Raw genomic sequence first — 26,860 nt, 5'->3', positions numbered from 1 at the left:
CAAGATTAAGAATGACAAAATCTTGAAGTGGAGGATCAAACTCTCCACCTACAATTACGATATTAAGTATCATCCTGGGAAGCTCAATGAGCCCCCAGATGCCCTGTCCCGTGGCACATGTGCCAGCGCGAAAGATAGCCGACTTCGGGCTATTCACGATGGCCTCTGTCACCCGGGGGTCACCCTGTTTACCCACTTTATTAAGGCCCGCAACCTGCCCTACTCCACTGAGGAGGTCAAGGCCATGACCAGGGACTGCCAAGTCTGCGCAGAGTGCAAACCGTACTTCTACCGGCCTGACAAGGCCTATCTGGTAAAGGCCTCCCGGCCCTTTGAGCGCCTCAGTATTGACTTCAAAGGACCCCTCCCCTCCAGCAACCGTAATGTATACTTCCTATCCGTCGTTGATGAATACTCCCGCTTCCCCTTCGCTGTCCCCTGCTCCGATATGACCTCGGCCACGGTTATAAAGGCACTGCACAGCATCTTCACACTGTTCGGTTTCCCTGCGTACGTCCACAGCGCCCAGGGCACATCGTTCATGAGCGATGACCTGCGTCAGTACCTGCTCAGTAAGGGCACCGTCTCGAGCAGGACTACGAGCTATAAACCGCAAGGAAACGGGCAGATGGAGAGGGAGAACGCGACGGTATGGAAGGCCCTCCTTCTGGCCCTCCGGTCTAGAAGTCTCCCGATCCCCCGCTGACCGGAGGTCCTCCCTGACGCCCTCCACTCCATTAGATCGCTCCTCTGCAGAGCCACGAACGAGACCACTCACGACCGTTTGTTTGTCTTCCCTAGGAAGTCCATCTCCGGGGTCTCGCTTCCATCTTGGCTGACAACTCCGGGACCTGTCCTTCTCCGGAAGCATACGAGGAGCCATAAGACCGACCCCCTGGTGGAGAGGGTCCAGCTGCTGCACGCCAACCCCCAGTATGCCTACGTCGTGCACCAGGATGGACGGCAAGATATGGTCTCCCTACGGGACCTGGCGCCAGCTGGTTCCCCTGCCAACACGCGCCCCCACCCGCTGCCTACCGCCACCCCCAGCGCCCCTTACGCCCCCCTGGGTCTCCTGTATTGCCCCGCACCTGCACTGCCGCGACCCACCACCCCCCTGCCTACCCCCACACTCAATCGTCTCCGACACGCCGGACTGAAGCTCAAGCTCCAGATAACACCCCCCCGGAGTCACCACCTGCAACAACCGTGCCCGCCGCATCGCCAGAGCTGAGGAGGTCTACAAGAACGATCCAACCTCCAGTCAGACTGAACATTTGATGGCCCCACTTCACCCCCGCTGAACTTGATTTGTTTAACAGGGGGTGAATGTGGTGAATGTATTCACCTAAGTATGAACTGTCAGTTTCGTGCTGTGACCTATGACCTGGAAATGATAATACAGTCTACTTCCAGGTACTGTACTGGAACCCCGGTGGGCTCCGCCTCTGGCTTCGCCCTCACCGGGGGAAAGTAGTAGCATGGATAGAGGATTGGTTAATTAATAGAAAGCAAAGAGTGGGGATTAATGGGTGTTTCTCTGGTTGGCAATCAGTAGCTAGTGGTGTCCCTCAGGGATCAGTGTTGGGCCCACAACTTTTCACAATTTACATAGATGATTTGGAGTTGGGGACCAAGGGCAATGTGTCCAAGTTTGCAGACGACACTAAGATAAGTGGTCAAGCAAAAAGTGCAGAGGATACTGGAAGTCTGCAGAGGGATTTGGATAGGCTAAGTGAATAGGCTAGGGTCTGGCAGATGGAATACAATGTTGACAAATGTGTGGTTATCCATTTTGGTAGGAATAACAGCAAAAGGGATTATTATTTAAATGATAAAATATTAAAACATGCTGCTGTGCAGAGAGACCTGGGTGTGCTAGTGCATGAGTCGCAAAAAGTTGGTTTACAGGTGCAACAGGTGATTAAGAAGGCAAATGGAATTTTGTCCTTCATTGCTAGAGGGATGGAGTTTAAGACTAGGGAGGTTATGCTGCAATTGTATAAGGTGTTAGTGAGGCCACACCTGGAGTATTGTGTTCAGTTTTGGTCTCCTTACTTGAGAAAGGACGTACTGGCACTGGAGGGTGTGCAGAGGAGATTCACTAGGTTAATCCCAGAGCTGAAGGGGTTGGATTATGAGGAGAGGTTGAGTAGACTGGGACTGAACTCGTTGGAATTTAGAAGGATGAGGGGGGATCTTACAGAAACATATAAGATTATGAAGGGAATAGATAGGATAGATGCGGGCAGGTTGTTTCCACTGGCGGGTGAAAGCAGAACTCGGTGGCATAGCCTCAATATAAGGGGAAGTAGATTTAGGACTGAGTTTAGGAGGAACTTCTTCCCCCAAAGGGTTGTGAATCTATGGAATTCCTTGCCCAGTGAAGCAATAGAGGCTCCTTCATTAAATGTTTTTAAGATAAAGATAGATAGTTTCTTGAAGAATAAAGGGATTAAGGGTTATGGTGTTCGGGCCGGAAAGTGGAGCTGAGTCCACAAAAGATCAGCCATGATCTCATTGAATGGCGGAGCAGGCTCGAGGGGCCAGATGGCCTACTCCTGCTCCTAGTTCTTATGTTATTATATACAGACCGGCCACCTGTGGGTGGCACTCATTTGTACAACAGACACTGGCAGGCGAGTTCCTGGATAATAAAGCCTAGTATTCACTCGTTTTCACGGTCTCACAGTGAATTGACGGTATAACACTAACTTTTCCCAATTCTGATGAAAGGCACAAGAACTGAAACGCTAACTCTGTTTCTTTTCTCTCTCTCCCCAGATAATGACAGACCTGCGGAATATAACCGACACTTTCTGGTTTTATTTCCAGCATTCTCGGCATGTTGCTTTTGTGTCAGATGAAGTAAGGTGGGAAACGGCTCATGTGGAGTAAAATGACCACTGCAGACCTGCTGAGCTGAATGACTTGTTCCTGGGCTATAAATTCGATGTAATTGCTTCAACGATCACAAGAAATGGGACTCGGATTTCCAGTCTGTTCTGAGCCCCAGCAAAACCAATAGGGGAGCCAGGTTTGTAAATGCAGCACACTGTTGGGCAGAATGGATTTCCTCCGTTTTCACTAGCTTTTCATTTCTTGCTAAACAACTCATTTGAAAGCATTTCTTCCCAACTGGGGGCATGAGCGCACACCGTCGTATGTCATTTTTCTGTTCCCTCTTAAAGAGGAATGCTACTGAAGCCATTTAATTTTAGTGAAGATTTGGAACAAGTAATTAGTCTGGGGACAGAGCCTACAACGAGCGAGAATGGTCGCATTTTTCTTTCCAACTGTGTAGCCACGTTGCAAACAGTCCTCGAATGTAACCTGTCAGAAGCTTGTCACAGCTAATCAGGAACAAAAAGGTGGCTTACTCCTGGGAACAAATGAGTAAGGTGTCATGAGCATGTCGGCTGTAATTAATACTGCCGAGTCTACTTCATAGGCATTAAATATAGGTTTCGGTTTTTGCTATTATTTCCTGACTATTATATCAAAAGTGACTCATTTACTCCCACACAGCATTTTGTCAGCATAATGATACGTTTAAAAAAAATACTTTCCAATTCTGGGTGCCCATGCGGCCTAATTATTAATTACTTAGCGATGAAAAAAAAACAGTAGAAGTGTTGGAATCTAATTTCTGCCTATAGTGTGCTGGGTTTTAAGACTATTTCCAACTGAAACTAGTGGGATGCAGGGCTGATTCAGAATCCTCCTCACCAGTTCTGGTCAGTGAACTAAGTGGCACAGATGGCAAACTCAAGAATATTTGTGTGCCGTTCTGGTAATGTCAGCTGCGGCAAGAATGCCGTGGTGGACGACCGGCGGGAGGCGGTTGATCGATGTCCGAGACCTCAGAGGTCTGCGTCTGCATTTCAGTCAGAAGATACAACATTGGGCGTCAAGAGGGACTGGAGGTGTCACAGCAGGCTGGCACCGAAGGATCCAGGACAGGGGGCGAAATTCTCCGTTATCGGCGGAAACTCAGCCGATCGGCGCACAAAACGGCGCAAATCCCACTTGCGTCACGTCATAAAAATGGGCCGATAGTCTGCGGCCCGAAATGGGCTAGCAGCGACGTAACGGGATCCGCGCTTGCGCAGTGGTTCACGCCGTGCAGCGTCATACGCGCTGCATGGCGTGACGGCTCATAAGGCCGTGCAGCTCCCCCCCACCCGACCGGAACAGCCGACCGCAACACCCGACTTGATGGCTGGCCGTCGCTCAGCCCCGAGGTTCGAGTCACGCGATGTGGAGGCGCTCCTGGATGCGGTGGAGCAGAGGAGGGACGCCCTGTATCCCGGGCACGGCCGCAGAGTTGCCCCACGCCACAGCCGGCGTCTGTGGAGGGAGGTGGCAGAGGCCGTCACCGCTGTGGCCCTAACACCACGGACAGGCACCCAGTGCCACAAGAAGGTGAACGACCTCGTCAGAGCAGGCAGGGTGAGCGTCCCCCATATCCCCCATATCCCCTCTCCCCCAAATCCCCCCTCCCCCATATCCCCCCTCCCCATATCCCCCCTCCCCCATATCCCCCATATCCCCCCTCCCCCATATCCCCCCCTCCCCCATATCCCCCCTCCCCCATATCCCCCATATCCCCCCTCCCCCATATCCCCCTCCCCCATATCCCCCATATCCCCATATCCCCCCTCCCCCATATCCCCCATATTCCCCCCTCCCCCATATCCCCCCTCCCCCATATCCCCATATCCCCCCTCCCCATATCCCCCTCCCCCATATCCCCCATATCCCCCCTCCCCCATATCCCCCATATCCCCCCTCCCCCATATTCCCCATATCCCCCCCTCCCCCATATCCCCCCTCCCACATATCCCCCCTCCCCCATATCCCCCATATCCCCCCTCCCCCATATCCCCCATATCCCCCCTCCCCCATATCCCCCATATTCCCCCCTCCCCCATATCCCCCCTCCCCCATATCCCCCCTCCCCCATATCCCCCATATTCCCCCCTTCCCCCATATCCCCCATATTCCCCATATCCCCCCTCCCCATATCCCCCCTCCCCCATATCCCCCCTCCCCCATATCCCCCATATCCCCAAGTGAATCCAGCCCTAACCTTAACCTCTGCAATGCACGCGCAACCGATGGCGTCCATTCATATACCTGCCTAACACTGTTGCCTTTTACCCCTGCCACCACCCCCCCCCCCCCCCAGGAGAAGCGCGCACACAACAATAGGGAGCATGTGAGGACTGGAGGAGGGCCCGCTGATGAGAGGCCACTGACCGTACACGAGGAAAGGGCCCTGGAACTGGCTGGCGGACCTGAGGACCGGGAGGTTGCTGATGCAGAGGTCGGGGCCCCACGAGCAAGTGAGCCACCAACAGCCCGTCCCCATATCCCCCCTCCCCTATATCCCCCTCTCCCGTATCACCTGATCACTGCCTGATGTCTAACCATGCATGCTTCATTGTGTATCGCAGGACCAAACGTCCAGGCACCCATCCCCGCAGATGCAGACCGCCCGCAGGATGCCCCTCAGAGACCACGGGATACGGAGAGACCCGCACCCTCCAGCATGCGACGCCCGCAGGATGCCCCTTGGAGACCACGGGAGACGGAGAGACCCGAACCCTCCAGCATGCGACGCCCGCAGGATGCCCCTCGGAGACCACGGGAGACGGAGAGACCCGAACCCTCCAGCATGCGACGCCCGCAGGATGCCCCTCGGAGACCACGGGAGACGGAGAGACCCGAACCCTCCAGCATGCGACGCCCGCAGGATGCCCCTCGGAGACCACGGGAGACGGAGAGACCCGAACCCTCCAGCATGCGACGCCCGCAGGATGCCCCTCGGAGACCACGGGAGACGGAGAGACCCGAACCCTCCAGCATGCGACGCCCGCAGGATGCCCCTCGGAGACCACGGGAGACGGAGAGACCCGAACCCTCCAGCATGCGACGCCCGCAGGATGCCCCTCGGAGACCACGGGAGACTGAGAGACCTGGAGCAACAGGGAGACGACACCCCCGTCACGTGCGGGAGCGACCACCCAGCGATGAGGGGGGCAGCCACAGGCCCCCGTCACATCCGAGCCAGGACACCACTACCCAGGACACCACTATCCAGGACACCACTATCCAGGACACCACTACCCAGGACACCACTATCCAGGACACCCCTACCCGGGACACCACTACCCGGGACACCACTACCCGGGACAGCACTACCCGGGACAGCACTACCCGGGACACCACTACCCAGGACACCCCTACCCGGGAAGACGAAATACCGGACAGTGACTCAGAGTGGATGGGTGGAGACGAACCCCCACCCCAAAGTGCCATGGACTCAGAGTGGGACGAAGAGCACGACACAACGCCACTGCTGTCACCAACACCCTCCACCATCGCAGAAACACTCACCACGGTTGGGCACTTTAGTGATGAGGCGTCTGGTACACTCACTGGTGCGCACAACACAGCCGTCCCGGTACAGCAGGTGGAGGTAGGAGCAGCAGAGGGACCGGGCGGTCGGAGGGCAGCCCAGGCCAAGCGAACATCTGCCGCCCAGATGGATCCCGGGTTCCTGCAGTTACCACACCCACACATAGATCCGATGCAACCACCGACACGGAGACGAGCGAATAGGGTGACGGGTGGCTTGCGGCGGCTGCGGTCGCAGGTGGAGGAGTCCACCCGCGTCCAGGAGCTGGGAGTGGTCCCGGTCATGCGTGCCACCCAGGCTGACACCGCACGGGTGGCGTCCGCGGTGGAGGCAATGGGTGCGACGGTGTCAGACATGGGGAACGGTTTGCGAGGCCTGGGGCCTTCCGTGCAGGCGGCGTCTGTGGCCCAGGAAATGGCTGCCCTCTCACAGGAGGCCATGAGCCAGTGCCAGCGCCAGATGGCAGAGGCGCTCAACGCCATAGCCCAGTCTCAGCAGGCCATGGCTCAGTCTCAGCAGGCCATAGCTCAGTCTCTGCAGGCCATGGCCCAGTCTCTGCAGGCCATGGCCCAGTCTCAGCAGGCCATCGCTGAGGGCATCGGCGCCAGTGGCCATGTGCGAGCTGGCGTCGCACTGTCGCAGACAGGGTTCGACAACCCCCTGGGCTCCATGGCTGCAAACCTGCAGACCCCTGTCGATACCAGCACGGGCCTCCAGGACTGGCAGCGCCAGATGTCGGGGGCGCGTCGGATGGCCAGTCCGTTCGCATCCCCCACCCATGTAGAGGCCTGGGGGCCATCGGGCACCCCGAGGGAGGAGGAGGTGGTGTGGTCCGTCCCGGCTCCCTCTGTAGGGGAGGTCCCGGTACACCGCGACACCTCGGACTCCCCCCCTTCCGTCCCAGGTGCATCGGGTGGGCAACGGGCAGGACAGGCTGGCAGCTCGCCATCCCAGTCGCCCGGGCCGCAGCCTGGCCCATCTAGGCCAGGACGCCCCAGGAAACGGCCGCCAAAGGGATCCAGTGTCAGAGGGCAGGAATCACAGGAGTCCACCTCCAGTTCTGCTGTACCGTCTGGGGAACCACGTCGACGTAGTCAAAGGGCCCGTAAGGCTAAACAATTAGACACTGAGTAAGTTGGCACGGGTGCAGGGCACAGATGAGTTTTAGGCGCTAGGGCACATGCATGAACTCCTTTGGTTATTAAAGTCAATGTTACACCTACCGAAGCTGCCTTTGTGCTCTGTCCAAAGTGTGCGGGGGTGTCATGTACGTTGAGCGCAAGTGTGTGTGTGAGGGGTGGTCTTACCTCAGCCCCAGGTGAGTCTGTCCCCTTCCCCCTGGGCCGCCATCAACATCCCCCGGGCAGAGGACGGGACCGTGCGCTGCAGTGTCACAGCCGCATGCAGGGATGGTCCGGGTGGATGGTGGTACTGTGGCCATGGGTCACACATAGTCCAACGATGTAGAGCCAGGAGCTCATCGGAGGCGGGTTGTCATCATTCTCCATGGCCTGCGATAGACACGCGTCCACCCGCAACTGGGTGAGCCCGGCCCGTTGTGCCGCCGGTGGATCGGCAATTGGGAGTGGGGGGGTGGTGTGCATGCGGGTGGGGTGTGTGGGGTTGGGGAGGGGAGTGAGGGTGCTGGGTGGGTGGATGGGTGGGGGGTGTGGGTGGTCGGCTGTTGTCATGGTGTGCGGTCTGTGGCCATACTACCCGATTCCCACGCCCATCTAGTCAGTGAAGCGGGCGGCTATCAGCCTGTCCCGTGCCCGCTGGGCCAGCCGGTAACGGTGGACAGCCACCCGTCTGTGTCTACCCCGTCTGCCCTGACCATTGCCCCCATCCCCCTCATCTGGGGAGGACTGGGCCTCTTCCTGCTGCTCCTCCACTCCGCCCTCCTCTGCCTGCGGCACATCGCCCCTCTGCTGGGCTATGTTGTGCAGGACGCAGCACACCACAATGATGCGGCCGACCCTATCTGACCGATACTGGAGGGCGCCCCCAGAGAGGTCCAGGCACCTGAAACGCATCTTCAGCACGCCAAAGCACCTCTCGATCACTCCCCTTGTCGCTACATGGGCATCATTGTAGCGGTTCTCCGCCTCATTGCGTGGCCTCCGTATAGGCGTCATCAGCCACAATCGCAATGGGTAGCCCCTGTCGCCCAGCAACCAGCCCCTCAGCCGGGGATGGCGTCCCTCGTACATGCCGGGGATGGATGACCGCGACAACACGAATGAGTCGTGTACACTGCCTGGGTGACGGGCGCAGACGTGCAGGATCATCATGCGGTGGTCGCAGACCACCTGTACGTTCATCGAATAGGTCCCCTTCCTATTAGTGAACACGGCCCTGTTATCTGCAGGTGGCCGCACGGCGACGTGCATCCCATCGATCGCGCTCTGGACCATGGGGAACCCGGCAATGGCAGAGAAGCCCACGGCCCGGGCATCTTGGCTGGCCCGGTCCACGGGGAAGCGGATGTAGCGGTGCGCCATGGCATAAAGGGCATCTGTCACTGCCCGGATGCACCGGTGCACCGATGTCTGCGATATGCCGGACAGGTCCCCACTCGGTGCCTGGAATGACCCCGTTGCATAAAAGTTCAGGGCCACCGTAACCTTGACGGACACGGGGAGAGGGTGTCCCCCGCCAGTGCCACACGGTGACAGGTGTGCCAGCAGGTGGCAGATGTGTGCCACGGTTTCCCGGCTCATCCGGAGTCTCCTCCTGCATTCCCGGTCCGTGAGGTCCTGGTATGACTGCCGGGGCCGGTACACACGGGGCGCCCTCGGGTGCCTCCGTTGCCGTGGGGCCGCGACGTCCTCCTCCCCCTCCTCGTCCTGTCGGTCAGGTGTCCCTCCAGCCTGGGCGGCTGCCGCCTGCCCCTCTGCGGCAGCCTGCGCCGCCTCTCTGGCACGCTCCTCCTCCTCATCCAGGGCAACATAGACATGAGCGGCTGCCACCACGGCGGCCAACATCGCTGGATGATCTGAAAACATGACGACCTGGTGGGGGGGGAGGGGAACGACGACATGTCATCATTGCCCATATCCCCTCCTCCCCCCAGCCAGGTGGCATGGACCGCATGGGTCCAACTGTTGGAGGCTGGCACCTGGCCAGGTGGACCAACTCATTTGCCCTCCCATCACCCACCCCGGCACGGACCCCCCCCCCCCCCCAACCTCCACCCCGGCACGGACCCCCTCCCCAACCCCCAACCTCCACCCCGGCACGGACCCCCTCCCCAACCTCCACCCCGGCACGGACCCCCTCCCCAACCTCCACCCCGGCACGGACCCCCTCCCCAACCCCCAACCTCCACCCCGGCACGGACCCCCTCCCCAACCTCCACCCCGGCACGGACCCCCTCCCCAACCCCCAACCTCCACCCCAGCACGGACCCCCTCCCCAACCTCCACCCCGGCACGGACCCCCTCCCCAACCCCCAACCTCTTTCCCGGCACGGACCCCCTCCCCAACCTCCACCCCGGCATGGACCCCCTCCCCAACCCCCAACCTCCACCCCGGCACGGACCCCCTCCCCAACCCCCAACCTCCACCCCGGCACGGACCCCCTCCCCAACCCCCAACCTCCACCCCGGCACGGACCCCCTCCCCAACCCCCAACCTCCACCCCGGCACGGACCCCCTCCCCAACCCCCAACCTCCACCCCGGCACGGACCCCCTCCCCAACCCCCAACCTCCACCCCGGCACGGACCCCCTCCCCAACCCCCAACCTCCACCCCGGCACGGACCCCCTCCCCAACCCCCAACCTCCACCCCGGCACGGACCCCCTCCCCAACCCCCAACCTCCACCCCGGCACGGACCCCCTCCCCAACCTCCACCCCGGCATGGACCCCCTCCCCAACCCCCAACCTCCACCCCGGCACGGACCCCCTCCCCAACCCCCAACCTCCACCCCGGCACGGACCCCCTCCCCAACCCCCAACCTCCACCCCGGCACGGACCCCCTCCCCAACCCCCAACCTCCACCCCGGCACGGACCCCCTCCCCAACCCCCAACCTCCACCCCGGCACGGACCCCCTCCCCAACCCCCAACCTCCACCCCGGCACGGACCCCCTCCCCAACCCCAACCCCCAACCTCCACCCCGGCACGGACCCCCTCCCCAACCCCCAACCTCCACCCCGGCACGGACGCCCTCCACAACCCCCAACCTCCACCCCGGCACGGACCCCCTCCCGGCACTCCCCCGGAGCCCAGCCTACTCTAACCACCCCCCCCCCCCACCCCCCCCCCCCCCCCCCCCCCCCCGCCGCACACACACACAAGCCGAGACACACCTCTCCTCAGGCAATCAGTCTGCGGCCACGCCATTTCCTGCCCAGAGCCAACCCCCCAGGCCGTCACTCACCTCCTCGCTGGTCGGCGTGAGCCTGGAGCACCGGGTCACGCCGATGAAAAGGATGTTTGATTGACGTCGACGTGAACGGTCATCACGTCGACGGGACTTCGGCCCATCCGGAAGGGAGAATATCGGCAGGCCGAAAATCGGCTGCCTTGCGCAGACCCGTGACATTCTCCGCGGCAGCGGCGCCATTAACGCCCCGCCGACTTTTCTCCCTTCGGAGACTTCGGCGGGGGCGGGATTCACGGCGGCCAACGGCCATTCTCCGACCCGGCGGGGGGTCGGAGAATGACGCCCAGGATTCCTTTGAGGAACCTCACGAGGGAGTAACCTCTCCGAGTGAATATGATCCAAACGCTGCTGCATTAGTTGTCTCCAGAACGGAACTCGGTAAGAGACTGGTCCTGTTTGGTGGACGACAATTCCAGCGAGCCAGCGAGCACCGTCATTGGAGTTATGAATGAACACCACAGTTGCAAAGAGGTCAATGTCAAACCGGGCAACGCCATGCAAATCTTGGTTACGGTGCACCTTCGCGCTGATATCTGGGATAATTAAACTCAGTCGTGTACGAAGCCTACGACCCATTTACATCTCAGCGGGGTCCACTCCAGTTACTGTGTGCGGCCTGGTCCTGTATAAGAATAAACATCTTGCCAGCCTGGTGTCCATCGAGCCCGAAGTCTTTAGCTCCCGTTTAACCTCTCTGCCAAGCCATTCAATGCTGGATAGTATGGGGCAGTGCGAACATGATGAGTTGCTTTTTTCATTAAAGCGACAAACTCTTCACTCGTACCAGGGGCCCCTCAGGGATGTCGTGGGTGGAAAAATAAATGCACAATCGCTCGGATGGTTGCCCAGGAGGTGATCATCGCCTTCCTGCGAACCTCCAGCCACTATGAGTGGGCGTAGGGACATCGAACCCAGGAACGGACCGGCAAAATTGACGTGTATGTGAGCCCAGTGGCATCCTGGCCACTCCCAAGGTTGGAGGGGCCGTTACGGGGAGCTTCTGGTGCTCTTGACAGATGAGTACTGTTGGGCAAACGTCCCTGTCCACACCTGGCTACCAGGCATAGCTACTTGCCAGTACATTCATTTGGTCACCCCAGGGTGCCCATTGTGAAGGTCCTTCAGCATGATTACTTGGTCCTTCACTGGAACAACAACCCTCGTCCCCCATAGGAGGATACCATCTTCCACGGTCAGCTCCGAGAACTTGGAAGAGAAAGCTTTCAGCTCCCCTGGCAGTTGCTGATGCTGCCCACCGTATAGCATTAGATGTTGCACCTTGGTAAGGACAAGGCCGGTCTGCATCCAGTCACGAATACGCACTGCGGTGACGGGCAAGGAGTTCAGGACAGTAACTACTTTGTCTGTCACAAGGGGGTTTGTGGATTCGGTCTGCAAGGGAAGACAGCTCAACACATCAGCATGTGCAATCTGGGTCCCTGGGCGATGCTCGAATGAGTATTTGTAAGCAACCAATAACAAGGCCCAGTGCTGAATCCTCACAGATGCAATTGATAGGATGGACTTGTCTTCACAGAAGCGGTTCAGCAACGGCTTATGATTGATGATGATAAAGAAATGGCGGCCATAGATGTACTGTTGAAACCGCTTTACAGCAAACACCACCACCTGGCCTTCTTTTTCTATTTGGTCATATTTCTCTTCGCCGCAGCCAGCCTGCAGAGGCAAAGGCCATCGGATGTTGGCAACCATCGCTCATTCGATGGGACAGAACTGCCCCAATCCAATCCTATATTGCGAAGCATCACACGTGACGTACAATGGTTTGAAGGGTCAAAATGAGTCAACACTCCGAAGAGGACAATCACCATTTCACCTTCTTAAATGCCTCATCCTCCATTCCCAGGGCTTGTGCTTCTTGAGGCATAAATGAAGGGGGGCCAGGATGGTTGCCAGATTTGGAATAAATCATCCATTTAAAAAAAAAGAAACTTAGAGTTTAGATTCATTTTTTCCAATTAATGGGCAATTTAGCGTGTCCAATCCACCTACCCTGCACATCTTTGGGTTGTGGGGGCGAAACCCATGCAAACACGGGGAGAATGTGCAAACTCCACACGGACAATGACCCAGATCGAACCTGGGACCTCAGCGCCGTGAGACAGCAGGGCTAACCCACTGCGCCACCGTGCTGCCCCGGAATAAATCATTCATAGTAATTTACTAGTCTGAGAAAAGGGTAAAACATGAGGGGTGGCGGCCATTTTGATGGCTCCCACTTTCTCGCTGGCCAGGAGCAGGCCATCCCGGTCCACCCGCTACCCCAAATATACCATTTCCTTCACGTGATACACGCACTTCACGCGGCGCAGGCAGACCCAATACCCCGAAAAACATTTCAACACTGCCTCAAGGTTCTGCAAATGTTCATGGTCTGTGGTCCCTGTGACTAGCATGTTGTCTAAGTAAACTGCAACGTGCGGCAATTCGTGCCTGATGTTCTCCATGATGCGCTGGAAGACTGCGCACACCCAGGATACGCCGAATGGGAGCTGGGTGTATTCATAGAGTTCTATGGGCATAATGATCGTGACGTACTTTCCTGATGATTTATCGAGCTCCAGCTGTAGATAAGCATTTCGTAAATGTGCAGCACCGGGCCAATGTTGCACACAGATCATCAATAACAGTCCAACCAAGAAGCCTTGTTCAACGTCAATTCATGACCTCCACAGAGGTGGACTGTCTTATCCGTCATCATTATGGGGACCACTGGCGCCACCAAGTTGGTGAAGCGCACAGGCCTAATGATGCCAAACTGTCTAAATGGCGATGTTCGGTGTTGACTTTCTCCACTAAAGTGTAGGGAACTGGGTGTGCACAAAAATATCGGTGTTGGGCCTTAGGATCCACCTGGATCGTGGCCACGATCCCTTTAATGGTACTCAAGCCAGTCTGAAAAACCTTGGGGTACTTGCTCAGTGCTGCACACAGACCATCAGAGCCCACTTGAAGGGTATGTTGCCAATCCAACTGCTGGTGTAGCCAATCGGAGCCCAACAGGCCAGGGCCACTTCTTTGCTCAACGATGAGGGAAGGTGAACCTATGTGCGCCCATAAACAATCCAGCAAGGATGGACCCAAGTTTTTCCCCTGTATAAGTGACCAATTGAGCCACCATGTAAGCCATAGTGAAAGCATGCATACCTCACCACCACAAAAACGGCAGCTCTTGTATCCAACTCCATTTGGAGCACATAACAATTCACCTGTATCGGAACATGAATAGGGGTCACATGGGGTCAATGCAAAACGGCTCAGCTGCATCTCAGCCTCATTCTGGGTCATCCAGATGCAAGGCCCATCCCCCGGGGTTGACGCCTATCTCGACCGGGGCGCATGGAGTGCTGGTCCTCTGTCGCCGCAGGGTTCAGTCTGGGCCGTGGGGATACCACGTGAGGGGAGACAAAACTATCACCTCCATCCCTTGTATCTCTTGGATGCCGGGTTCTGTGCTTTATTGGGGTGTGGTAGTATGTATTAGGGGTCATGTGGGACTGGAAGCCCTAATGTCATTGGCTGACAGATCCCGGGTCCTGGTTGGCCGTTGACCTCTAGCTCCGCCCTGAAGGCGGAGTATAAGAAGCCGGAGTCATCCCCCGCAGGCCATTCTCGTATCGAGCTGCGGGGGAACAGACACGCTTAATAAAGCCTCATCGACTTCACTCTATTCGTCTCACGGAGTCTTTGTGCGCTACAATTTATTAAGCGTGCCTAAAAAGGACTATGGAGCTCAGGATCATCCCGGAATGCCTGAGGATCAGCCCCCATGCAGTGAACGCGGCAGCAGCCTTCAAGCACTGGCAGACTTGTTTCGAGGCCTACCTCAGAACGGCCATCGGCCGGGTCACAGAAGACCAAAAACTACAGGTCCTGCACTCAAGGTTAAGCACGGAGATTTTTCCTTCATCGAAGACGCGGAGGATTTCCAGACGGCATTCGCAGCACTGAAAAGTCTCTATGTCCGCCCAGTTAACCAAATCTACGCTCGCTACCAGCTCGCGATGAGACGGCAAGGTCCCGGAGAATCGATGGACGAATTCTACGCCGCGCTGCTGATTTTGGGATGAGCCTGCAGCTGCCCTTCGGTGAACGCAAACGAACACACGGACATGTTAATGCGCGCTGCTTTTGTGGCAGGTATGAATTCCTCCCAAATCCGCCAAAGACTTCTAGAAAGAGAGTCACTAGGACTCTCAGAGGCACGGGCCCTAGCAGCCTCCCTAGACGTGGCCGCGCGTAATACCCGCGCCTACGGCCCCGACCGCGCGGCAGCCCATTGGGCTCCGTACGTACCCGTCGCGACAAACCCACCCCCCCCCGGCGCGGTCCAAACGCCAAGTCGCACCGTGGACGCCCGCTGCTATTTCTGCGGCCAGGTGAAACACCCCCGGCAGCGCTGCCCGGCCCGCGCAGCAATCTGCAAGAGCTGCGGGAAAAAGGGCCATTTCGCGGTTGTGTGCCGGTCCCGCGAGGCCGCCGCTGTCCCGGGAGAACAGGGAGCCCTGCAAGCCGTTTACGCTCCCCAACCCCCCCCCAGCGCCCCATGTACGACCCGCAGGCGCAGTCGCTCTGGGTCCCGACCACCGCGGTCCCGGGAGAACAGGGAGCCCTGCACGCCGCTTACGCTCCCCAACCCCACCCCCCCGTCCCCACGTATGACCCGCCGGCGCTTCCAATTTGGGTCCCGACCACCGCTGTCCACAGAGATGAGGGAGCCCCGCGCGGTCCTAACGCTCCCCAACCCCCCCCAGCGCCCCATGTGCGACCCGCAGACGCCGCCATTTTGGGTCCCGGCCACCACGAGGGGAGGAAGGCGCCGCCATCTTGGACCACCCCAGACCTGAACGACGCGTGGGGGCGGCCATTTTGTCCACCCCCATCTTGCGACCCCCCAGCCATGTGGGATGTATGGGGGCAGCCATTTTGTTCATCCCCGACGCCATCTTGGACGGCAACAACGGACCCCAGTGTCGACGGCTCCACGGGGTTCGAGGAAGACGCTCCACTACTACAACCACGTCTCGCTTCAATTACGCTCGATCAAGCTCGGCCCCGGACACTCCAGACGACGACGACAACGGTGCTAATAAACGGCCACGAGACACCATGCCTAGTCGACTCCGGGAGCACGGAGAGCTTTATCCACCCCGACACGGAGGTCCTCCTCTGGAACGTCGCTGCCGACCTGGCTGGCGGCCCCAGGACCCATCTTGCTCCGAAAGCATGTGCGGGCACACAAGGCGGACCCGTTGGTCGAAAGGGTTCACCTCCTCCACGCGAACCCGCAGTACGCTTACGTGGAGTACCCCGACGGCCGACAGGACACGGTCTCCCTGCGGGATCTGGCGCCCGCCGGCAACACACACACCCCCCCCGACACCATTCACCCAACCGCCCTCCTTCCTGCCACCGCCGCACCCCGCGACCGCCCCCTTCCCAGGAGGATCGGCTCCCCTCCCCTCAGGCCCGACCAAGAATAAAGCCCAAGCTGAAACCGTAAGGCTCCCGGAGATGACAACACCGGTACAAGCACCACCACCACCACCGGGGCCGAGGCGATCGACACGGACGACCAGACCGCCCGACCGACTCGTGGCGTTGATCTAAATCAATATATGGACTTTTCACAAGAACATTTTGCTTTTCTCCCGATACCTTCTGTAAATATTTGAAACAGGACAAAATTGTACATACTGTATTGCCATATGAATGTTTTCCTCCCAGGACCAGCCCTGTAAACCCTTACCACCATGCGAAGCATCACCCCGCCGGGTTCATTTTTGACAAGGGGTGAATGTGGTAGTATGTATTAGGGGTCATGTGGGACTGGAAGCCCTAATGTCATTGGCTGACAGATCCCGGGTCCTGGTTGGCCGTTGACCTCTAGCTCCGCCCTGAAGGCAGAGTGTAAGAAGCCGGAGTCCTCCCCCGCAGACCATTCTACTATCGAGCTGCGGGGGAACAGACACGCTTAATAAAGCCTCATCGACTTCACTCTATTCATCTCACGGAGTCTTTGTGCGCTACATGGGGCAGGGAGATCTGCAGCGCCTGCTGGAAGATTAGGGAGACTTCACCCAAAAGAACATAGAACATAGAACATTGAAGCGCAGTACAGGCCCTTCAGCCCTCGATGTTACGCCAACCTGTGAAACCACTCTAAAGCCCATTTACACTATTCCCTTATCGTCCATATGTCTATCCAATGACCATTTGAATACCCTTAGTGTTGGCGAGTCCACTACTGTTGCAGGCAGGGTATACCACACCCTTACTACTCTCTGAGTAAAGAACCTTCCTCTGACATCTGTCTTATATCTATCTCCCCTCAATTTAAAGTTATGTCCCCTCGTGCTAGACATCACCATCCGAGGAAAAAGGCTCTCACTGTCCACCCTATCCAATCCTCTGATCATCATGTAAGCCTCTTTTTCTGTCTTTCCATATTATTTATACCACAGACCAAATGATCACAGAGCATGTGGGATAAAGCAGTTCCGTATTCACAAAATCCGGCTATCTCCCGTAGCCATGATACAAACTCACCAGGAGACCTCTCCGTTTTATTAAACCAAGATCGTTGAATGATTTATGATGGGGCTCGGTTAAAATGTTGCACCACAAGTGCCACGAGTTCGTTGAAGGATTGCGCTTTTGGTGTCGCTGGCTACGTGAGACTCCGGATCACCCCGAACGTGTGCGCTCCGCAGGCCATCAACAGTATGACTATCCGGCACTCATTCTCCGTGATATTGTTGGCCCAGAAGAAGTAACGCATCCTTTCTGTGCATTGATTCCAGTCTTCAACCTGCGTTCAATGCACCTAAAGGCCGAAACAGGCATGGTGAATCAAGGAAATCCAAACCGGGGTCCAGAAAACCGGAGAGATAGTTCAGCCGAGGAGGTCGCAGCGTCAACAGCAAGCCAGTTTATTCCTCGTTACCAGTTTAATAAGGACATAGGGTGTCCACACCAACTAAAATAAAGGAATGTTTTATTTACAACACAATATATACACTACCCTGTAGATCCTTAGGGTTCCTGTTCTGGTCGTTGCCTTTTATACAAACGTTAATTGAAATGCCCCCCCTCCCCGCCCTCGTGGGGGAGCTCGTACTCCGCAAGGACCACGGAGGAGATAATCATTCCTGCCTCATGCGGGTTATTACAATGTTGCCTTCTTTAAACATTCACATGGGCATCAATAAGTAAGTTTCTTTTCCAGAAATCACTGTGTTGCCATCTCGTGAAACACAAATTTCGCTCCGCATCATTCTTGCACATAGTTTCGAAATTGCAGCTGCTCTTTATCTGGCTCATGCAAGAAGCACTTCCAAATCAACAGAAAATTGAGTAGAACTTCAAACACAAAAAGTTGCTGATGGTGCACTCTTCGGGGTAAGTGGGCGACTAAGAACATCTGGGGAAAATGGATCCCTGCGTAATAATGTTGGTTTTAATGACAAAGCAAAATTATGTCACACGGCCTGAGAGTGTGGTGAAGGAAGATTCAGTCGAGGCATTGAACATGGTACCCGCGGTAGGGGTGCGTTGTCGGCGGGACCGGAAGATTCCGTCCGGTGTGAACGACCGGAAAATCCCGCCCCAGAACTCATTACAAGGCACAGCTGAATTAAATAAGCTATTATAAATTACGCTGTACCCCAATACTCTTTCCTTGTTCACAAGAACATAGGAACAGGAGCCTGCTCCGCCATTAAATACTATCATGGCTTTTCCACTCATCATCCTCATAACCCTTTACGTTATTGTTTGTAAGAGTCATTCATGCCTATTTCCTCTGTTCCTGTTTATTTTATTTTATGGTTTGTGGCTCAATAATTGCGATGTGCTTTTAAGTAGAGAGAGGAAAGCAGAAGACACAAAGTTTAAAACAGCCTGCTTGCCAGGATATGGTATTCTCAGGCCTTGCGTTTGGGCAAAGGGGAAGCCAGATTCTTCGGCATCAAGTCGGTCAGTGGAACTGGTTTTGGAGGTAATTGGTTTGTTTGGTTAACTGGCAACCAATAGGTTGGTCAGGGATACTGTTCTGCCTGACCACAGTCAGTGATTGGTTCCTGCTGAGTGATTTTTCTAAGAGAACATTCCAGAAGTGATCAAATGTCAGAAGTGAAGGGAATTTGTTTTTCATTCTCTGCTACCTGTTGTCTGTAGGTGAAAGCTGAAGATCTTGCAAGGGTATCAAACCCAGCTTCTTATAAGACCATAAGACATAGGAGCATAATTAGGTCACTCAGCCCATCGAGTTTGCTCCGCCAGTCAATCATGGCTGATATTTTTCTCATCCCCATTCTCCTGCCTTCTCTCCATAACCCCAATCCACTTATTAATCAAAAATCTATCTAAATCTGTCTTAAAGACACTCAGTGATTTGGCCTCTACAGCCTTCTGCGGCAAAGAGTTCCACAGATTCACCACCCTCTGGCTGAAGAAATTCCTCCTCATCTCTGTTTTAAAGGATCCTCCCTTTTGTGTGAGATGGTGTCCTCTGGTTTTAGTTTTTCCCTACAAATGGAAACATCCTCTCCACGTCCACTCTATCCAGGCCTCGCAGTATCCTGTAAGTTTCAATAAGATCCCCCTCATCCTTCTAAACTCCAATGAGTACAGACCCAGAGTCCTCAGCCGTTCCTCATACGACAAGTTCTTCATTCCAGGGATCATTCTTGTGAACCTCCTCTGGACCCTTTCCAAGGCCAACACATCCTTCCTCAGATATGGGGCCCAAAACTGCTCACAATACTCCAAATGGGGTCTGACCAGAGCCTTATACAGCCTCAGAGGTACCTCCCTGGTCTTGTATTCTAGCCCTCTTGACATGAATGCTAGCATTGCATTTGCCTTCTTAACTGCCGACTGAACCTGAACGTTAACCTTAAGAGAATCGTGAACAAGGACTCCCAAGCCCCTTTGTGCTTCTGATTTCCTCAGCATTTTCCCACTTAGAAAATAGTCTATGCCTAAATTCCTCCTTCCAAAGTGCATAACCTCACACTTTTCCACATTGTATTTCATTTGCCACTTTATTGCCCACTCTCCTATCCTGTGCAAGTCCTTCTGCAGCCTCCTTGCTTCCTCAATACTACCTGTCCTTCTACCAATCTTTGTATCATCTGCAAACTTAGCAACAGTTCCTTCAGTACCTTCTTCCAGATCATTAATGTATATCATGAAAATATGTGGTCCCAGCACAGATCCCTGAGGCATACCACTAATCACCGGCTGCCATCCTGAAAAAGACCCCTTTATTCCCACTCTCTGCCTTCTGCCAGTCAGCCAATCCTCTATCCATGCCAGAATCTTACCCTTGACACCATGGGTGTTTAACTTATTTAACAGTCTCCTCTGCGGCACCTTGTCAAAGGCTTTCTGGAAATCTAAATAAATCACCTCCACTGGTCCTCCTTTGTCTAACTTCCTTGTTACCTCCTCAAAGAACTCAGTTTTGTCAGACACGACCTCCCTTTGACAAAGCCGTGCTGACTCAGTCCTATTTTACCATGCACTTCCAAGTACTTTGCGATCTCATTTGTAATAACAGACTCTAAAATCTTACCAATGACCAAAGTCAGGCTAACCAGCCTATAGTTTCCCGTCTTCTGCCTCCCTCCCTTCTTAAGCAGTGGTGTTACATTAGCCACTTTCCAGCCCTCTGGGACCCTTCCTTCATCCAGTGAGTCCTGAAAGATAATCACCAATGCCTCCACAATTTCCTCAGCTATCTCTTTTAGGACCCTGGGGTGTAGTCCATCCGGTCCAGGTGACTTATCCACCTTCAGACCTTTCAGTTTCCCCAGAACCTTCTCCTTAGTAATGGTCACTGCACTCACCTCTGCCCCCTGATTCTCCTGGAGCTCTGGTATACCACTGGTGTCTTCCACCGTAAAGACTGACGCAAAATAACTATTCAGTTCATCAGCCATTTCTATGTTTCCTATTATTATTTCTCCAGCCACATTTTCCAGTGGTCCAAAATCTATTTTTGCCTCTCGCTTACCTTTTATATATTGAAAAAAAACTCTTCCTATCTGTGGTGGTATGTATTAGGGGTAATACGGTACACCATGAATGCCGAGGAGCTATTGGAGGACAGATGCTGGGTCCCAATTGGATCTGCTGCCTACTGGGCTCCACCCAGATAGGCGGGGTATAAGAACCCGTTTTACTCCCCGCAGCTGCATTCTGTGACTGAGCTGCTGGGGAACAAGTCTGAACAAGTCTGCTCAATAAAGCCTCGGTTGAAGTTATGATGTGGGTTCACCTGAGGAAGGAGCAGCGCTCCGAAAGCTAGTGACATCGAAACAAACCTGTTGGACTTTAACCTGGTGTTGTAAGACTTCGTATTGTCGAGAGGCCGCGGTAGGGGTTTCAGAGATTGGGGCGCCATTTTAAACTGACACCCCAATCCCTTCTTGCACTGACGAGCGGAGCTCATTAATGCAGGAAATGGGACTAAGTGTGGCCTCAGCGGGACATTCCTTGCCAAGGCCCAGAAATGAGTCCCATTTAATATCGGGGTCGTTCCTCAGCGCTTCCCGACACAGGATTCTTTCATTTCCGTTAAATCGCGTCCCAAGTCTGGGCTTCCTGTAAAATGGAACTTCAAACTAGGTGTGAAGTATATGAGCCAACTATTATCAACTGTATGTGACAGACTGGAGATCCAATTTGTTTCAAGCATAAGACACTGGAGGGTAGATTTTCACAGAAGCAGGCCTTTGAGCCTGTTCTGTCATTCGGTCTGACCATGACTATTCTGTAACTCATCTCCAATTACCTTCCTTTGAATTGTGGCCACTTAAAATGGCATCCGGCAAGGGGCACTGGGAAAAATGGCCACGTTCAGGGACAGGCTGCAGCTTACAAATATACAAAAAGTTGCAGTCCAGGCTTTTACTACAGCCCAGAAAAAAGGCCATGAAGAGGCCATCCCGGGACAATGGGTTTGACATAGTGTTGCAGACTTGGTGGCATCTTTTTCTTTGTTTGGAAATGCCTATGTGCCTTGGACACTAACGGACATGGTCGGTAAGGACACGCCCCACCATCAAGGTGGCAGGTCTTAATTGGACCTAATCGATCAGGGTGATTGAGCCCTGATCGATTGATTGGACATTCACCTGGGACCGCCCAAAAGGGCGCAAAAACCCCTGGGGATAAAAGGTGTTGCGCAACCCAACAATCGCTCTCTCAACAAGAAACCAACAATGGTGACCCTTCACAGGCCGAAGAAGAGGAAGACCATCCACATCATAGGCGGAAGGACCAGAGCCAAGGACAACGACGCCCAGCAACAGATTTTCAACACTGCCATACTGCGGACTCCAATAATGGCCACATCTGCCCGGTACTTGCCAGTCACTTGAAAGTTAAGTTAAGGTCCTGTGTGGAATAGCTTATAATTCCTCTTGCATGTGTGCATGATTGAGATAACTTTAACATTGCGTGCTAGCCAATAAATTATATTATTGTATGAAACAACTCGTGGTCATTGGTCCATCGTTTACGGGTTAAAGACACACTGTGGTTTAGGCACAACAGAATCTTTTCCCATGATGCTTCATCTTATTTATCACAATTTTAATTGACACAGTTGTATTGTTTACTGTTGCACCTGCTTTAGGCCCATAACGCTTTTTATACATTTAAAAAAAAAATCTTTTGTGTGTGAGTTCAGACGCCAACACAAAGAGAGAGTATAATTATTGCCCTGTGTCAAGATTTTTTCAGTAATTTCTGCTTCACCAGGTGGTCACAAGCTGAGGCTTGTGGAATGCTCTATAAATATTCCAATTAATTTATCAACTTCATCTCACTGTTATTAACCCAGGTTGAGACAACAATGAGACCTTCAGCAAATGTATTGCATTGAAACAGACTTTCTAGTTAAGAGCTGTTATCTGTCCTGTTTCTTCCATTAATTTTATTCCTCAATAAGCTTGATATACAGTCAACACTTCTGGTCTGCAGTAGTGTGATTTCTGCCTAACTGTGAGATGTTTGGAGTTACTTCCCCAATGCAACGGTAAGAGGGATTATTGTCAACTTTCATGCCACCGGCTCATTCCAGGCATTTCACAATCTACAACGCACAGGTGCATCCAGGAGGTGATGGATGCCCTGTGTGCCCGGTCATCAGACTTTATTACCTTTGAGTTGGACCAGGCCCACCAACATTTGCTGCCATCGCTGGGATGCGCCAAGTCTAGAGGGAGGTCGATGTCACGCATGTTGCCCTGTGTGCACGGGGCACCAGGGAGTGCCCTTTATTAACAGGAAGGGGTTCCACACCCTGAAAGTTCAGATCGAGCGCGACCACCACCTCCGTATAATGCACGTGTGTGCATGCTACCCGGGGGCATGCATGACAGCTATATCCTGGGGCACTCAGAGATCCCTGGTGTCTTCGAAGACCACCCTGGGATGATGGGTCAGTTCTTGGGGGACAAGGGATAGCCGCTGAGGTCATGGCTGATGATGCTGGTAGCGGAGGCCTCAGAACGATGCAAAGACCCGCTTTAATGAAGCCCATGCTGCCACCTGTGCTGTGATTGAGCGGTGCATCGGACTGCTGACAGTGCGATTCTGATGCCTAAACCCATCTGGTGGTGCCCTCCAGTGCACCCCACAGGAGGTCTCCCATTTTGTGGTGGTCTGCTGTGCCCTCCACATCCTGGAACAGCAGTGGGGCAATATGCTGGAGGAGGAGGAGGGACATGCAACCTCGTCTGAGGAGGAACCAGGCCAGAAAAGGCTGTGCAGGAGCTGGCGGAGCTGGCGGACGATGGAGTATAGGCGGTGGCAATGGTCCGATATGCCTGGAGGACCAGGGAGGCCCTCATCATCACCAGATTCTCATAGGACAAGGCTGTGTCTATCAGATTAACCTCCCATCCCTGCCATTTCCCTCTCTCATCCCCTTCCCCCCTCTCATTCCCCCCCAGCTCATCTCTCTGCCCCATTCTTGATCACCCTGTTACACCCTGCAAAGGTCTGTGTAACATCACTCCAGGGTGATGGGCCCGTGTCAGTGGGTCAATATACAAGGCAAGAGAGTGATGACAACTCACTGTGTGGCAAACTCTGGTGCTCCTCGGTTTCTACAAAACTCCCACTCCTGTCTTTCTGCTGACAGTGCGCTCACGCCCATCTCCTGAATGAGATCTGCATCGGGGGCTTTTGTCCTTGGACTACTCTGCCCGACGGTTGGGGAGTGGGCGTAGAGAGCAGCATGGTGTGGGGGTGCAGGCAGGCACTCTGTGTAGATTAACGTGACAGAGGGTTTACCTGTGTTACGTGTTACATATTTTAATAGTGAACATTTTACATTTCAATTTCCCCCTAGCTACAGATAGTGAACCCCCCAGTGTGCACTCAGTGTTCCTCACTCTTCTTGATCCTTCGTTGTCGAGTGCTCTGTCTCGCTGAGTCCCAATAATGGACATCATGGGCGTCATTCTCCGAACCCCCAGAGGGTCGGAGAATGGCCGGTGGCTGCCGTGAATCCCGCCCCCGCCGGTTGCCGAGATCTCCGAAGGGAGGAAAGTCGGCGGGGCGTTAATGTCGCCGCTGCCGCGGAGAATGTCACGGGTCTGCGCAAGGCAGCCGATTTTCGGCCTGCCGATATGCTCCCTTCCGGATGGGCCGAAGTCCCGTCGACGTGATGACCGTTCACGTCGACGTAAATTAAACCTCCTTTTCATCGGCGTGACCCGGTGCTCCAGGCTCACGCCGACCAGCGTGGAGGTGAGTGACGGCCTGGGGGGTTGGCTCTGGGCAGGCAATGGCGTGGCCGCAGTCTGAATGTGTGAGGAGAGGTGTATCTCGGGTTGTGTGTGTGTGTGTGCGGCGGGGGGGGGGGGGCGGGGGGGTGGTTAGAGTAGGCTGGGCTCCGGGGGAGTGCCGGGAGGGGGTCCGTGCCGGGGAGGTGGATGGGGGGTCCGTGCCGGGGTGGAGGTTGGGGGGGGGGGGGGTCCGTGCAGGGGTGGAGGTTGGGGGGGGATCCGTGCCGGTGTGGAGGTTGGGGGGGGATCCGTGCCGGGGTGGAGGTTGGGGGGGGGGATCCGTGCCGTGGTGAGGTTGGGGGGGGGTCCGTGCCGGGGTGGAGGTTGGGGGGGGGGGTCCGTGCCGGGGTGGAGGTTGGGGGGGGTCCGTGCCGGGGTGGAGGTTGGGGGGGGGGGTCCGTGCCGGGGTGGCGGTTGGGGGGGGATCCGTGCCGGGGTGGAGGTTGGGGGGGGTCCGTGCCGGGGTGGAGGTTGGGGGGGGTCCGTGCCAGGGTGGAGGTTGGGGGGGGGGGGTCCGTGCCGGGGTGGAGGTTGGGGGGGGGTCCGTGCCGGGGTGGAGGTTGGGGGGGTCCGTGCCGGGGTGGAGGTTGGGGGGGGGGGTCCGTGCCGGGTTGGAGGTTGGGGGGGTCCGTGCCGGGGTGGAGGTTGGGGGGGGGTCCGTGCCGGGGTGGAGGTTGGGGGGGGTCCGTGCCGGGGTGGAGGTTGGGGGGGGGTCCGTGCCGAGGAGGGGGATGGGAGGGCAGGTGAGTTGGTCCACCTGGCCAGGTGCTAGCCTCCAACAGTTGGACCCATGCGGTCCATGCCACCTGGCTGGTGGGAGGAGGGGATATGGGCAATGATGACATGTCGTCGTTCCCCTCCCCCCCACCAGGCCGTCATGTTTTCAGATCATCCAGCGATGTTGGCCGCCGTGGTGGCAGCCGCTCATGTCTATGTTGCCCTGGAAGAGGAGGAGGAGGAGGAGGAGCGTGCCAGAGAGGCGGCGCTGGCTGCCGCAGAGCGGCAGGCGGCAGCCGCCCAGGCTGTAGGGACACCTGACCGACAGGACGAGGAGGGGGAGGAGGACGTCGCGGCCCCACGGCAACGGAGGCACCCGAGGGCGCCCCGTGTGTACCGGCCCCGGCAATCATACCAGGACCTCACGGACCGGGAATGCAGGAGGAGACTCCGGATGAGCCGGGAAACCGTGGCACACATCTGCCACCTGCTAGCACACCTGTCACCGCGTGGCACTGGCGGGGGACACCCTCTCCCCGTGTCCGTCAAGGTTACGGTGGCCCTGAACTTTTATGCAACGGGGTCATTCCAGGCACCGAGTGGGGACCTGTCCGGCATATCGCAGACATCGGTGCACCGGTGCATCCGGGCAGTGACAGATGCCCTTTATGCCATGGCGCACCGCTTCCCCGTGGACCGGGCCAGCCAAGATGCCCGGGCCGTGGGCTTCTCTGCCGTGGCCGGGTTCCCCATGGTCCAGGGCGCGATCGATGGGATGCACGTCGCCGTGCGGCCACCTGCAGATAACAGGGCCGTGTTCACTAATAGGAAGGGGACCTATTCGATGAACGTACAGGTGGTCTGCGACCACCGCATGATGATCCTGCACATCTGCGCCCGTCACCCAGGCAGTGTACACGACTCATTCGTGTTGTCGCGGTCATCCATCCCCGTCATGTACGAGGGACGCCATCCCCGGCTGAGGGGCTGGTTGCTGGGCGACAGGGGCTACCCATTGCGATTGTGGCTGATGACGCCAATACGGAGGCCACGCAATGAGGCGGAGAACCGCTACAATGATGTCCATGTAGCGACAAGGGGAGTGATAGAGAGGTGCTTTGGCGTGCTGAAGATGCGTTTCAGGTGCCTGGACCTCTCTGGGGGCGCCCTCCAGTATCGGTCAGATAGGGTCGGCTGCATCATTGTGGTGTGCTGCGTCCTGCACAACATAGCCCAGCAGAGGGGCGATGTGCCGCAGGCAGAGGAGGGCGGAGTGGAGGAGCAGCAGGAAGAGGCCCAGTCCTCCACAGATGAGGGGGATGGGGGCAATGGTCAGGGCAGACGGGGTAGACACAGGCGGGTGGCTGTCCACCGTTACCGGCTGGCCCAGCGGGCACGGGACAGACTGATAGCCGCCCGCTTCACTGACTAGATGGGCGTGGGAATCGGGTAGTATGGCCACAGACCGCACACCATGGCAACAGCCGACCACCCACACC

The sequence above is a fragment of the Scyliorhinus torazame genome, chromosome 6 (genome assembly GCF_047496885.1).
Source record: "Scyliorhinus torazame isolate Kashiwa2021f chromosome 6, sScyTor2.1, whole genome shotgun sequence".
NCBI lineage: Eukaryota > Metazoa > Chordata > Chondrichthyes > Carcharhiniformes > Scyliorhinidae > Scyliorhinus > Scyliorhinus torazame.
Note: the sequence above shows the minus strand (reverse complement) of the source record.